The sequence below is a fragment of the Ambystoma mexicanum genome, chromosome 4q (genome assembly GCF_040938575.1).
Source record: "Ambystoma mexicanum isolate Mex_15411 chromosome 4q, UKY_AmexF1_1, whole genome shotgun sequence".
In the NCBI taxonomy this organism is placed as follows: Eukaryota; Metazoa; Chordata; class Amphibia; order Caudata; family Ambystomatidae; genus Ambystoma; species Ambystoma mexicanum.
In genome coordinates this window covers 893,424,680-893,438,639 of record NC_090928.1, presented here as the reverse complement: position 1 = coordinate 893,438,639, position 13,960 = coordinate 893,424,680, and positions in this window count along the sequence as shown.

Below are 13,960 nucleotides of genomic sequence, written 5' to 3'. Positions count from 1 at the left end.
CTCAGTACTGTGCAGAGTACACTCTCTTCCATGGGATCTCAGTACTGTGCAGAGTACACTCTATTCCATTGGATCTCAGTACTGTGCAGAGTACACTCTATTCCATGGGAGCTCAGCACTGTGCAGAGTACACTCTAGTCCATGGGATCTCAGTACTGTGCAGAGTACACTCTATTCCATGGGATCTCAGTACTGTGCAGAGTACACTCTCTTCAGTGGTAGCTCAGTACTGTGCAGAGTATACTGTATTCCGTGGGATCTCAGTACTGTACAGAGTACACTCTATTCCATGGAATCTCAGTACTGTGCAGAGTACACTCTCTTCAGTGGTAGCTCAGTACTGTGCAGAGTATACTCTATTCCCTGGGATCTCAGTACTGTGCAGAGTACACTCTATTCCACGGGAGCTCAGTGCTGTGCAGAGTACACTCTCTTCCATGGGATCTCAGTACTGTGCAGAGTACACTCTATTCCATGGGATCTCAGTACTGTGCAGAGTACACTCTATTCCATGGGAGCTCAGTACTGTGCAGAGTACACTCTCTTCCATGGGATCTCTGTACTGTGCATAGTACACTCTATTCCATGGGATCTCAGTACTGTGCAGAGTACACTCTCTTCCCTGGGATCTCAGTACTGTGCAGAGTACACTCTCTTCCATGGGATCTCAGTACTGTGCAGAGTACAATCTCTTCCATGGTAGCTCAGTACTGTGCAGAGTGCACTCTCTTCCACGGGATCTCGGTACTGTGCAGAGTACACTCTATTCCATGGGATCTCAGTACTGTGCAGAGTACACTCTCTTCAGTGGTAGCTCAGTACTGTGCAGAGTACACTCTCTTCCATGGGATCTCAGTACTGTGAAGAGTACACTCTATTCCATGGGAGCTCAGTACTGTGCAGAGTACACTCTCTTCCATGGGATCTCAGTACTGTGCAGAGTACACTCTATTCCATGGGATCTCAGTACTGTGCAGAGTACACTCTTTTCCATGGGAGCTCAGTACTCTGCAGAGTACACCCTATTCCATGTGAGCTCAGTACTGTGCAGAGTACACTCTCTTCCATGGAATCTCAGTACTGTGCAGAGTACACTCTATTCCATGGGATCTCAGTACTGTGCAGAGTACACTCTATTCCATGGGAGCTCAGTACTGTGCAGAGTACACTCTATTCCATGGGATCTCAGTACTGTGCAGAGTACACTCTATTCCATGGGAGCTCAGTACTGTGCACAGTACACTCTAGTCCATGGGATCTCAGTACTGTGCAGAGTACACTCTATTCCATGGGATCTCAGTACTGTGCAGAGTACACTCTCTTCCCTGGGATCTCAGTACTGTGCAGAGTACACTCTCTTCCATGGGATCTCAGTACTGTGCAGAGTACACTCTCTTCCATGGTAGCTCAGTACTGTGCAGAGTACACTCTCTTCCATGGGATCTCGGTACTGTGCAGAGTACACTCTATTCCATGGGATCTCAGTACTGTGCAGAGTACACTCTCTTCAGTGGGAGCTCAGTACTGTGCAAAGTACACTATCTTCCATGGGATCTCAGTACTGTGCAGAGTACACTATTCCATGGGATCTCAGTACTGTGCAGAGTACACTCTATTCCATGGGATCTCAGTACTGTGCAGAGTACACTCTCTTCCATGGGATCTCAGTACTGTGCAGAGTACACTCTCTTCAGTGGGAGCTCAGTACTGTGCAAAGTACACTCTCTTCCATGGGATCTCAGTACTGTGCAGAGTACACTATAGTCCATGGGATCTCAGTACTGTGCAGAGTACACTCTATTCCATGGGAGCTCTGTACTGTGCAGAGTACACTCTCTTCCATGGGATCTCAGTACTGTGCAGAGTACCCTCTATTCCATGGGATCTCAGTACTGTGCAGAGTACACTCTCTTCCATGGTAGCTCAGTACTGTGCAGAGTACACTCTCTTCCATGGGATCTCGGTACTGTACAGAGTACACTCTATTCCATAGGATCTCAGTACTGTGCAGAGTACACTCTCTTCAGTGGGAGCTCAGTACTGTGCAGAGTACACTATCTTCCATGGGATCTCAGTACTGTGCAGAGTACACTATTCCATGGGATCTCAGTACTGTGCAGAGTACACTCTATTCCATGGGATCTCAGTACTGTGCAGAGTACACTCTCTTCAGTGGTAGCTCAGTACTGTGCAGAGTACACTCTATTCCATGGGCGCTCAGTACTGTGCAGAGTACACTCTCTTCCATGGGATCTCAGTACTGTGCAGAGTACACTCTATTCAATGGGAGCTCAGTACTGTGCAGAGTACACTCTCTTCCATGGGATCTCAGTACTGTGCAGAGTACACTCTATTCCATGGGAGCTCAGTACTGTGCACAGTACACTCTAGTCCATGGGATCTCAGTACTATGCAGAGTACACTCTATTCCATGGGAGCTCAGTACTGTGCAGAGTACACTCTCTTCAGTGGTAGCTCAGTACTGTGCAGAGTATACTCTATTCCATGGGATCTCAGTACTGTGCAGAGTACACTCTATTCCATGGGATCTCAGTACTGTGCGGATTACACTCTATTCCATGGGAGCTCAGTACTGTGCAGAGTACACTCTCTTCCATGGGATCTCAGTACTGTGCAGAGTACACTCTATTCCATGGGAGCTCAGTACTCTGCAGAGTACACTCTATTCCATGGGAGCTCAGTACTCTGCAGAGTACACTCTATTCCATGGGAGCTCAGTACTGTGCAGAGTACACTCTCTTCCATGGGATCTCAGTACTGTGCAGAATACACTCTCTTCAGTGGTAGCTCAGTACTGTACAGAGTACACTCTATTCCATGGGATCTCAGTACTGTGCAGAGTACACTCTATTCCATGGGAGCTCAGTACTGTGCAGAGTACACTCTATTCCATGGGATCTCAGTACTGTGCAGAGTACACTCTATTCCATGGGAGCTCTGTCCTGTGCAGAGTACACTCTCTTCCATGGGATCTCAGTACTGTGCAGAGTACACTCTATTCCTTGGGATCTCAGTACTGTGCAGAGTACACTCTATTCCATGGGATCTCAGTACTGTGCAGAGTACACTCTCTTCCCTGGGATCTCAGTACTGTGCAGAGTACACTCTCTTCCATGGGATCTCAGTACTGTGCAGAGTACACTCTCTTCCATGGTAGCTCAGTACTGTGCAGAGTACACTCTCTTCCGTGGGATCTCGGTACTGTGCAGAGTACACTCTATTCCATGGGATCTCAGTACTGTGCAGAGTACACTCTCTTCAGTGGGAGCTCAGTACTGTGCAGAGTACACTATCTTCCATGGGATCTCAGTACTGTGCAGAGTACACTATTCCATGGGATCTCAGTACTGTGCAGAGTACACTCTATTCCATGGGATCTCAGTACTGTGCAGAGTACACTCTCTTCCATGGGATCTCAGTACTGTGCAGAGTACACTCTCTTCAGTGGGAGCTCAGTACTGTGCAAAGTACACTCTCTTCCATGGGATCTCAGTACTGTGCAGAGTACACTATATTCCATGGGATCTCAGTACTGTGCAGAGTACACTCTATTCCATGGGATCTCAGTACTGTGCAGAGTACACTCTCTTCCATGGGATCTCAGTACTGTGCAGAGTACACTCTCTTCAGTGGTAGCTCAGTACTGTGCAGAGTACACTCTATTCCATGGGATCTCAGTACTGTGCAGAGTATACTCTATTCCATGGGATCTCAGTACTGTGCAGAGTACACTCTATTTCATGGGATCTCAGTACTGTGCAGAGTACACTCTCTTCTATGGGATCTCAGTACTGTGCAGAGTACACTCTATTCCATGGGATCTCAGTACTGTGCAGAGTACACTCTCTTCAGTGGTAGCTCAGTACTGTGCAAAGTACACTCTCTTCCATGGGATCTCAGTACTGTGCAGAGTACACTCTATTCCATGGGAGCTCAGTACTGTGCAGAGTACACTCTCTTCCATGGGATCTCAGTACTGTGCAGAGTACACTCTATTCCATGGGAGCTCAGTACTCTGCAGAGTACACTCTATTCCATGGGAGCTCAGTACTCTGCAGAGTACACTCTATTCCATGGGAGCTCAGTACTGTGCAGAGTACACTCTCTTCCATGGAATCTTAGTGCTGTGTAGAGTACACTCTATTCCATGGGATCTCAGTACTGTGCAGAATACACTCTCTTCAGTGGTAGCTCAGTACTGTGCAGAGTACACTCTATTCCATGGGATCTCAGTACTGTGCAGAGTACACTCTATTCCATGGGAGCTCAGTACTGTGCAGAGTACACTCTATTCCATGGGATCTCAGTACTGTGCAGAGTACACTCTATTCCATGGGAGCTCTGTACTGTGCAGAGTACACTCTCTTCCATGGGATCTCAGTACTGTGCAGAGTACACTCTCTTCCATGGGATCTCAGTACTGTGCAGAGTACACTCTCTTCCATGGTAGCTCAGTACTGTGCAGAGTACACTCTCTTCCATGGGATCTCGGTACTGTGCAGAGTACACTCTATTCCATAGGATCTCAGTACTGTGCAGAGTACACTCTCTTCAGTGGTAGCTCAGTACTGTGCAGAGTACACTCTCTTCCATGGGATCTCAGTACTGTGCAGAGTACACTCTATTCCATGGGAGCTCAGTACTGTGCAGAGTACACTCTCTTCCATAGGATCTCAGTACTGTGCAGAGTACACTCTCTGCAGTGGTAGCTCAGTACTGTGCAGAGTATACTCTATTCCATGTGATCTCAGTACTGTGTAGAGTACATTCTATTCCACGGGAGCTCAGTACTGTGCAGAGTACACTCTCTTCCATGGGATCTCAGTACTGTGCAGAGTACACTCTATTCCATTGGATCTCAGTACTGTGCAGAGTACATTCTATTCCACGGGAGCTCAGTACTGTGCAGAGTACACTCTCTTCCATGGGATCTCAGTACTGTGCAGAGTACACTCTATTCCATTGGATCTCAGTACTGTGCAGAGTACACTCTATTCCATGGGAGCTCAGCACTGTGCAGAGTACACTCTAGTCCATGGGATCTCAGTACTGTGCAGAGTACACTCTATTCCATGGGATCTCAGTACTGTGCAGAGTACACTCTCTTCAGTGGTAGCTCAGTACTGTGCAGAGTATACTGTATTCCGTGGGATCTCAGTACTGTACAGAGTACACTCTATTCCATGGAATCTCAGTACTGTGCAGAGTACACTCTCTTCAGTGGTAGCTCAGTACTGTGCAGAGTATACTCTATTCCCTGGGATCTCAGTACTGTGCAGAGTACACTCTATTCCACGGGAGCTCAGTGCTGTGCAGAGTACACTCTCTTCCATGGGATCTCAGTACTGTGCAGAGTACACTCTATTCCATGGGATCTCAGTACTGTGCAGAGTACACTCTATTCCATGGGAGCTCAGTACTGTGCAGAGTACACTCTCTTCCATGGGATCTCTGTACTGTGCATAGTACACTCTATTCCATGGGATCTCAGTACTGTGCAGAGTACACTCTCTTCCCTGGGATCTCAGTACTGTGCAGAGTACACTCTCTTCCATGGGATCTCAGTACTGTGCAGAGTACAATCTCTTCCATGGTAGCTCAGTACTGTGCAGAGTGCACTCTCTTCCACGGGATCTCGGTACTGTGCAGAGTACACTCTATTCCATGGGATCTCAGTACTGTGCAGAGTACACTCTCTTCAGTGGTAGCTCAGTACTGTGCAGAGTACACTCTCTTCCATGGGATCTCAGTACTGTGAAGAGTACACTCTATTCCATGGGAGCTCAGTACTGTGCAGAGTACACTCTCTTCCATGGGATCTCAGTACTGTGCAGAGTACACTCTATTCCATGGGATCTCAGTACTGTGCAGAGTACACTCTTTTCCATGGGAGCTCAGTACTCTGCAGAGTACACCCTATTCCATGTGAGCTCAGTACTGTGCAGAGTACACTCTCTTCCATGGAATCTCAGTACTGTGCAGAGTACACTCTATTCCATGGGATCTCAGTACTGTGCAGAGTACACTCTATTCCATGGGAGCTCAGTACTCTGCAGAGTACACTCTATTCCATGGGATCTCAGTACTGTGCAGAGTACACTCTATTCCATGGGAGCTCAGTACTGTGCACAGTACACTCTAGTCCATGGGATCTCAGTACTGTGCAGAGTACACTCTATTCCATGGGATCTCAGTACTGTGCAGAGTACACTCTCTTCCCTGGGATCTCAGTACTGTGCAGAGTACACTCTCTTCCATGGGATCTCAGTACTGTGCAGAGTACACTCTCTTCCATGGTAGCTCAGTACTGTGCAGAGTACACTCTCTTCCATGGGATCTCGGTACTGTGCAGAGTACACTCTATTCCATGGGATCTGAGTACTGTGCAGAGTACACTCTCTTCAGTGGGAGCTCAGTACTGTGCAGAGTACAGTATCTTCCATGGGATCTCAGTACTGTGCAGAGTACACTATTCCATGGGATCTCAGTACTGTGCAGAGTACACTCTATTCCATGGGATCTCAGTACTGTGCAGAGTACACTCTCTTCCATGGGATCTCAGTACTGTGCAGAGTACACTCTCTTCAGTGGGAGCTCAGTACTGTGCAAAGTACACTCTCTTCCATGGGATCTCAGTACTGTGCAGAGTACACTATATTCCATGGGATCTCAGTACTGTGCAGAGTACACTCTATTCCATGGGAGCTCTGTACTGTGCAGAGTACACTCTCTTCCATGGGATCTCAGTACCGTGCAGAGTACACTCTATTCCATGGGATCTCAGTACTGTGCAGAGTACACTCTCTTCCATGGTAGCTCAGTACTGTGCAGAGTACACTCTCTTCCATGGGATCTCGGTACTGTACAGAGTACACTCTATTCCATAGGATCTCAGTACTGTGCAGAGTACACTCTCTTCAGTGGGAGCTCAGTACTGTGCAGAGTACACTATCTTCCATGGGATCTCAGTACTGTGCAGAGTACACTATTCCATGGGATCTCAGTACTGTGCAGAGTACACTCTATTCCATGGGATCTCAGTACTGTGCAGAGTACACTCTCTTCAGTGGTAGCTCAGTACTGTGCAGAGTACACTCTATTCCATGTGATCTCAGTACTGTGCAGAGTACACTCTCTTCCATGGGATCTCAGTACTGTGCAGAGTTCACTCTATTCCATGGGAGCTCAGTACTGTGCAGAGTACACTCTCTTCCATAGGATCTCAGTACTGTGCAGAGTACACTCTCTGCAGTGGTAGCTCAGTACTGTGCAGAGTATACTCTATTCCATGTGATCTCAGTACTGTGCAGAGTACATTCTATTCCACGGGAGCTCAGTACTGTGCAGAGTACACTCTCTTCCATGGGATCTCAGTACTGTGCAGAGTACACTCTCTTCAGTGGTAGCTCAGTACTGTGCAGAGTACACTCTCTTCCATGGGATCTCAGTACTGTGAAGAGTACACTCTATTCCATGGGAGCTCAGTACTGTGCAGAGTACACTCTCTTCCATGGGATCTCAGTACTGTGCAGAGTACACTCTATTCCATGGGATCTCAGTACTGTGCAGAGTACACTCTTTTCCATGGGAGCTCAGTACTCTGCAGAGTACACCCTATTCCATGTGAGCTCAGTACTGTGCAGAGTACACTCTCTTCCATGGAATCTCAGTACTGTGCAGAGTACACTCTATTCCATGGGAGCTCAGTACTCTGCAGAGTACACTCTATTCCATGGGATCTCAGTACTGTGCAGAGTACACTCTATTCCCTGGGAGCTCAGTACTGTGCACAGTACACTCTAGTCCATGGGATCTCAGTACTGTGCAGAGTACACTCTATTCCATGGGATCTCAGTACTGTGCAGAGTACACTCTCTTCCCTGGGATCTCAGTACTGTGCAGAGTACACTCTCTTCCATGGGATCTCAGTACTGTGCAGAGTACACTCTCTTCCATGGTAGCTCAGTACTGTGCAGAGTACACTCTCTTCCATGGGATCTCGGTACTGTGCAGAGTACACTCTATTCCATGGGATCTCAGTACTGTGCAGAGTACACTCTCTTCAGTGGGAGCTCAGTACTGTGCAGAGTACACTATCTTCCATGGGATCTCAGTACTGTGCAGAGTACACTATTCCATGGGATCTCAGTACTGTGCAGAGTACACTCTATTCCATGGGATCTCAGTACTGTGCAGAGTACACTCTCTTCCATGGGATCTCAGTACTGTGCAGAGTACACTCTCTTCAGTGGGAGCTCAGTACTGTGCAAAGTACACTCTCTTCCATGGGATCTCAGTACTGTGCAGAGTACACTATATTCCATGGGATCTCAGTACTGTGCAGAGTACACTCTATTCCATGGGAGCTCTGTACTGTGCAGAGTACACTCTCTTCCATGGGATCTCAGTACTGTGCAGAGTACACTCTATTCCATGGGATCTCAGTACTGTGCAGAGTACACTCTCTTCCATGGTAGCTCAGTACTGTGCAGAGTACACTCTCTTCCATGGGATCTCGGTACTGTACAGAGTACACTCTATTCCATAGGATCTCAGTACTGTGCAGAGTACACTCTCTTCAGTGGGAGCTCAGTACTGTGCAGAGTACACTATCTTCCATGGGATCTCAGTACTGTGCAGAGTACACTATTCCATGGGATCTCAGTACTGTGCAGAGTACACTCTATTCCATGGGATCTCAGTACTGTGCAGAGTACACTCTCTTCAGTGGTAGCTCAGTACTGTGCAGAGTACACTCTATTCCATGTGATCTCAGTACTGTGCAGAGTACACTCTCTTCCATGGGATCTCAGTACTGTGCAGAGTACACTCTATTCCATGGGAGCTCAGTACTGTGCAGAGTACACTCTCTTCCATAGGATCTCAGTACTGTGCAGAGTACACTCTCTGCAGTGGTAGCTCAGTACTGTGCAGAGTATACTCTATTCCATGTGATCTCAGTACTGTGCAGAGTACATTCTATTCCACGGGAGCTCAGTACTGTGCAGAGTACACTCTCTTCCATGGGATCTCAGTACTGTGCAGAGTACACTCTATTCCATTGGATCTCAGTACTGTGCAGAGTACACTCTATTCCATGGGAGCTCAGCACTGTGCAGAGTACACTCTAGTCCATGGGATCTCAGTACTGTGCAGAGTACACTCTATTCCATGGGATCTCAGTACTGTGCAGAGTACACTCTCTTCAGTGGTAGCTCAGTACTGTGCAGAGTATACTGTATTCCGTGGGATCTCAGTACTGTACAGAGTACACTCTATTCCATGGAATCTCAGTACTGTGCAGAGTACACTCTCTTCAGTGGTAGCTCAGTACTGTGCAGAGTATACTCTATTCCCTGGGATCTCAGTACTGTGCAGAGTACACTCTATTCCACGGGAGCTCAGTGCTGTGCAGAGTACACTCTCTTCCATGGGATCTCAGTACTGTGCAGAGTACACTCTATTCCATGGGATCTCAGTACTGTGCAGAGTACACTCTATTCCATGGGAGCTCAGTACTGTGCAGAGTACACTCTCTTCCATGGGATCTCTGTACTGTGCATAGTAAACTCTATTCCATGGGATCTCAGTACTGTGCAGAGTACACTCTCTTCCCTGGGATCTCAGTACTGTGCAGAGTACACTCTCTTCCATGGGATCTCAGTACTGTGCAGAGTACAATCTCTTCCATGGTAGCTCAGTACTGTGCAGAGTGCACTCTCTTCCACGGGATCTCGGTACTGTGCAGAGTACACTCTATTCCATGGGATCTCAGTACTGTGCAGAGTACACTCTCTTCAGTGGTAGCTCAGTACTGTGCAGAGTACACTCTCTTCCATGGGATCTCAGTACTGTGAAGAGTACACTCTATTCCATGGGAGCTCAGTACTGTGCAGAGTACACTCTCTTCCATGGGATCTCAGTACTGTGCAGAGTACACTCTATTCCATGGGATCTCAGTACTGTGCAGAGTACACTCTTTTCCATGGGAGCTCAGTACTCTGCAGAGTACACCCTATTCCATGTGAGCTCAGTACTGTGCAGAGTACACTCTCTTCCATGGAATCTCAGTACTGTGCAGAGTACACTCTATTCCATGGGATCTCAGTACTGTGCAGAGTACACTCTCTTCCCTGGGATCTCAGTACTGTGCAGAGTACACTCTCTACCATGGGATCTCAGTACTGTGCAGAGTACACTCTCTTCCATGGTAGCTCAGTACTGTGCAGAGTACACTCTCTTCCATGGGATCTCGGTACTGTGCAGAGTACACTCTATTCCATGGGATCTCAGTACTGTGCAGAGTACACTCTCTTCAGTGGGAGCTCAGTACTGTGCAGAGTACACTATCTTCCATGGGATCTCAGTACTGTGCAGAGTACACTATTCCATGGGATCTCAGTACTGTGCAGAGTACACTCTATTCCATGGGATCTCAGTACTGTGCAGAGTACACTCTCTTCCATGGGATCTCAGTACTGTGCAGAGTACACTCTCTTCAGTGGGAGCTCAGTACTGTGCAAAGTACACTCTCTTCCATGGGATCTCAGTACTGTGCAGAGTACACTATATTCCATGGGATCTCAGTACTGTGCAGAGTACACTCTATTCCATGGGATCTCAGTACTGTGCAGAGTACACTCTCTTCAGTGGTAGCTCAGTACTGTGCAGAGTACACTCTATTCCATGGGATCTCAGTACTGTGCAGAGTATACTCTATTCCATGGGATCTCAGTACTGTGCAGAGTACACTCTATTCCATGGGATCTCAGTACTGTGCAGAGTACACTCTCTTCTATGGGATCTCAGTACTGTGCAGAGTACACTCTATTCCATGGGATCTCAGTACTGTGCAGAGTACACTCTCTTCAGTGGTAGCTCAGTACTGTGCAAAGTACACTCTCTTCCATGGGATCTCAGTACTGTGCAGAGCACACTCTATTCCATGGGAGCTCAGTACTGTGCAGAGTACACTCTCTTCCATGGGATCTCAGTACTGTGCAGAGTACACTCTATTCCATGGGAGCTCAGTACTCTGCAGAGTACACTCTATTCCATGGGAGCTCAGTACTCTGCAGAGTACACTCTATTCCATGGGAGCTCAGTACTGTGCAGAGTACACTCTCTTCCATGGAATCTCAGTACTGTGTAGAGTACACTCTATTCCATGGGATCTCAGTACTGTGCAGAATACACTCTCTTCAGTGGTAGCTCAGTACTGTGCAGAGTACACTCTATTCCATGGGATCTCAGTACTGTGCAGAGTACACTCTATTCCATGGGAGCTCAGTACTGTGCAGAGTACACTCTATTCCATGGGATCTCAGTACTGTGCAGAGTACACTCTATTCCATGGGAGCTCTGTACTGTGCAGAGTACACTCTCTTCCATGGGATCTCAGTACTGTGCAGAGTACACTCTATTCCATGGGATCTCAGTACTGTGCAGAGTACACTCTCTTCCATGGTAGCTCAGTACTGTGCAGAGTACACTCTCTTCCATGGGATCTCGGTACTGTGCAGAGTACACTCTATTCCATAGGATCTCAGTACTGTGCAGAGTACACTCTCTTCAGTGGGAGCTCAGTACTGTGCAGAGTACACTATCTTCCATGGGATCTCAGTACTGTGCAGAGTACACTATTCCATGGGATCTCAGTACTGTGCAGAGTACACTCTATTCCATGGGATCTCAGTACTGTGCAGAGTACACTCTCTTCAGTGGTAGCTCAGTACTGTGCAGAGTACACTCTATTCCATGGGATCTCAGTACTGTGCAGAGTACACTCTCTTCCATGGGATCTCAGTACTGTGCAGAGTACACTCTATTCCATGGGAGCTCAGTACTGTGCAGAGTACACTCTCTTCCATAGGATCTCAGTACTGTGCAGAGTACACTCTCTGCAGTGGTAGCTCAGTACTGTGCAGCGTATACTCTATTCCATGTGATCTCAGTACTGTGCAGAGTACATTCTATTCCACGGGAGCTCAGTACTGTGCAGAGTACACTCTCTTCTATGGGATCTCAGTACTGTGCAGAGTACACTCTATTCCATGGGATCTCAGTACTGTGCAGAGTACACTCTCTTCAGTGGTAGCTCAGTACTGTGCAAAGTACACTCTCTTCCATGGGATCTCAGTACTGTGCAGAGTACACTCTATTCCATGGGAGCGCAGTACTGTGCAGAGTACACTCTCTTCCATGGGATCTCAGTACTGTGCAGAGTACACTCTATTCCATGGGAGCTCAGTACTCTGCAGAGTACACTCTATTCCATGGGAGCTCAGTACTCTGCAGAGTACACTCTATTCCATGGGAGCTCAGTACTGTGCAGAGTACACTCTCTTCCATGGAATCTCAGTACTGTGTAGAGTACACTCTATTCCATGGGATCTCAGTACTGTGCAGAATACACTCTCTTCAGTGGTAGCTCAGTACTGTGCAGAGTACACTCTATTCCATGGGATCTCAGTACTGTGCAGAGTACACTCTATTCCATGGGAGCTCAGTACTGTGCAGAGTACACTCTATTCCATGGGATCTCAGTACTGTGCAGAGTACACTCTATTCCATGGGAGCTCTGTACTGTGCAGAGTACACTCTCTTCCATGGAATCTCAGTACTGTGCAGAGTACACTCTATTCCATGGGATCTCAGTACTGTGCAGAGTACACTCTCTTCCATGGTAGCTCAGTACTGTGCAGAGTACACTCTCTTCCATGGGATCTCGGTACTGTGCAGAGTACACTCTATTCCATAGGATCTCAGTACTGTGCAGAGTACACTCTCTTCAGTGGGAGCTCAGTACTGTGCAGAGTACACTATCTTCCATGGGATCTCAGTACTGTGCAGAGTACACTATTCCATGTGATCTCAGTACTGTGCAGAGTACATTCTATTCCACGGGAGCTCAGTACTGTGCAGAGTACACTCTCTTCTATGGGATCTCAGTACTGTGCAGAGTACACTCTATTCCATGGGATCTCAGTACTGTGCAGAGTACACTCTCTTCAGTGGTAGCTCAGTACTGTGCAAAGTACACTCTCTTCCATGGGATCTCAGTACTGTGCAGAGTACACTCTATTCCATGGGAGCGCAGTACTGTGCAGAGTACACTCTCTTCCATGGGATCTCAGTACTGTGCAGAGTACACTCTATTCCATGGGAGCTCAGTACTCTGCAGAGTACACTCTATTCCATGGGAGCTCAGTACTCTGCAGAGTACACTCTATTCCATGGGAGCTCAGTACTGTGCAGAGTACACTCTCTTCCATGGAATCTCAGTACTGTGTAGAGTACACTCTATTCCATGGGATCTCAGTACTGTGCAGAATACACTCTCTTCAGTGGTAGCTCAGTACTGTGCAGAGTACACTCTATTCCATGGGATCTCAGTACTGTGCAGAGTACACTCTATTCCATGGGAGCTCAGTACTGTGCAGAGTACACTCTATTCCATGGGATCTCAGTACTGTGCAGAGTACACTCTATTCCATGGGAGCTCTGTACTGTGCAGAGTACACTCTCTTCCATGGAATCTCAGTACTGTGCAGAGTACACTCTATTCCATGGGATCTCAGTACTGTGCAGAGTACACTCTCTTCCATGGTAGCTCAGTACTGTGCAGAGTACACTCTCTTCCATGGGATCTCGGTACTGTGCAGAGTACACTCTATTCCATAGGATCTCAGTACTGTGCAGAGTACACTCTCTTCAGTGGGAGCTCAGTACTGTGCAGAGTACACTATCTTCCATGGGATCTCAGTACTGTGCAGAGTACACTATTCCATGGGATCTCAGTACTGTGCAGAGTACACTCTATTCCATGGGATCTCAGTACTGTGCAGAGTACACTCTCTTCAGTGGTAGCTCAGTACTGTGCAGAGTACACTCTATTCCATGGGATCTCAGTACTGTGCAGAGTACACTCTCTTCCATG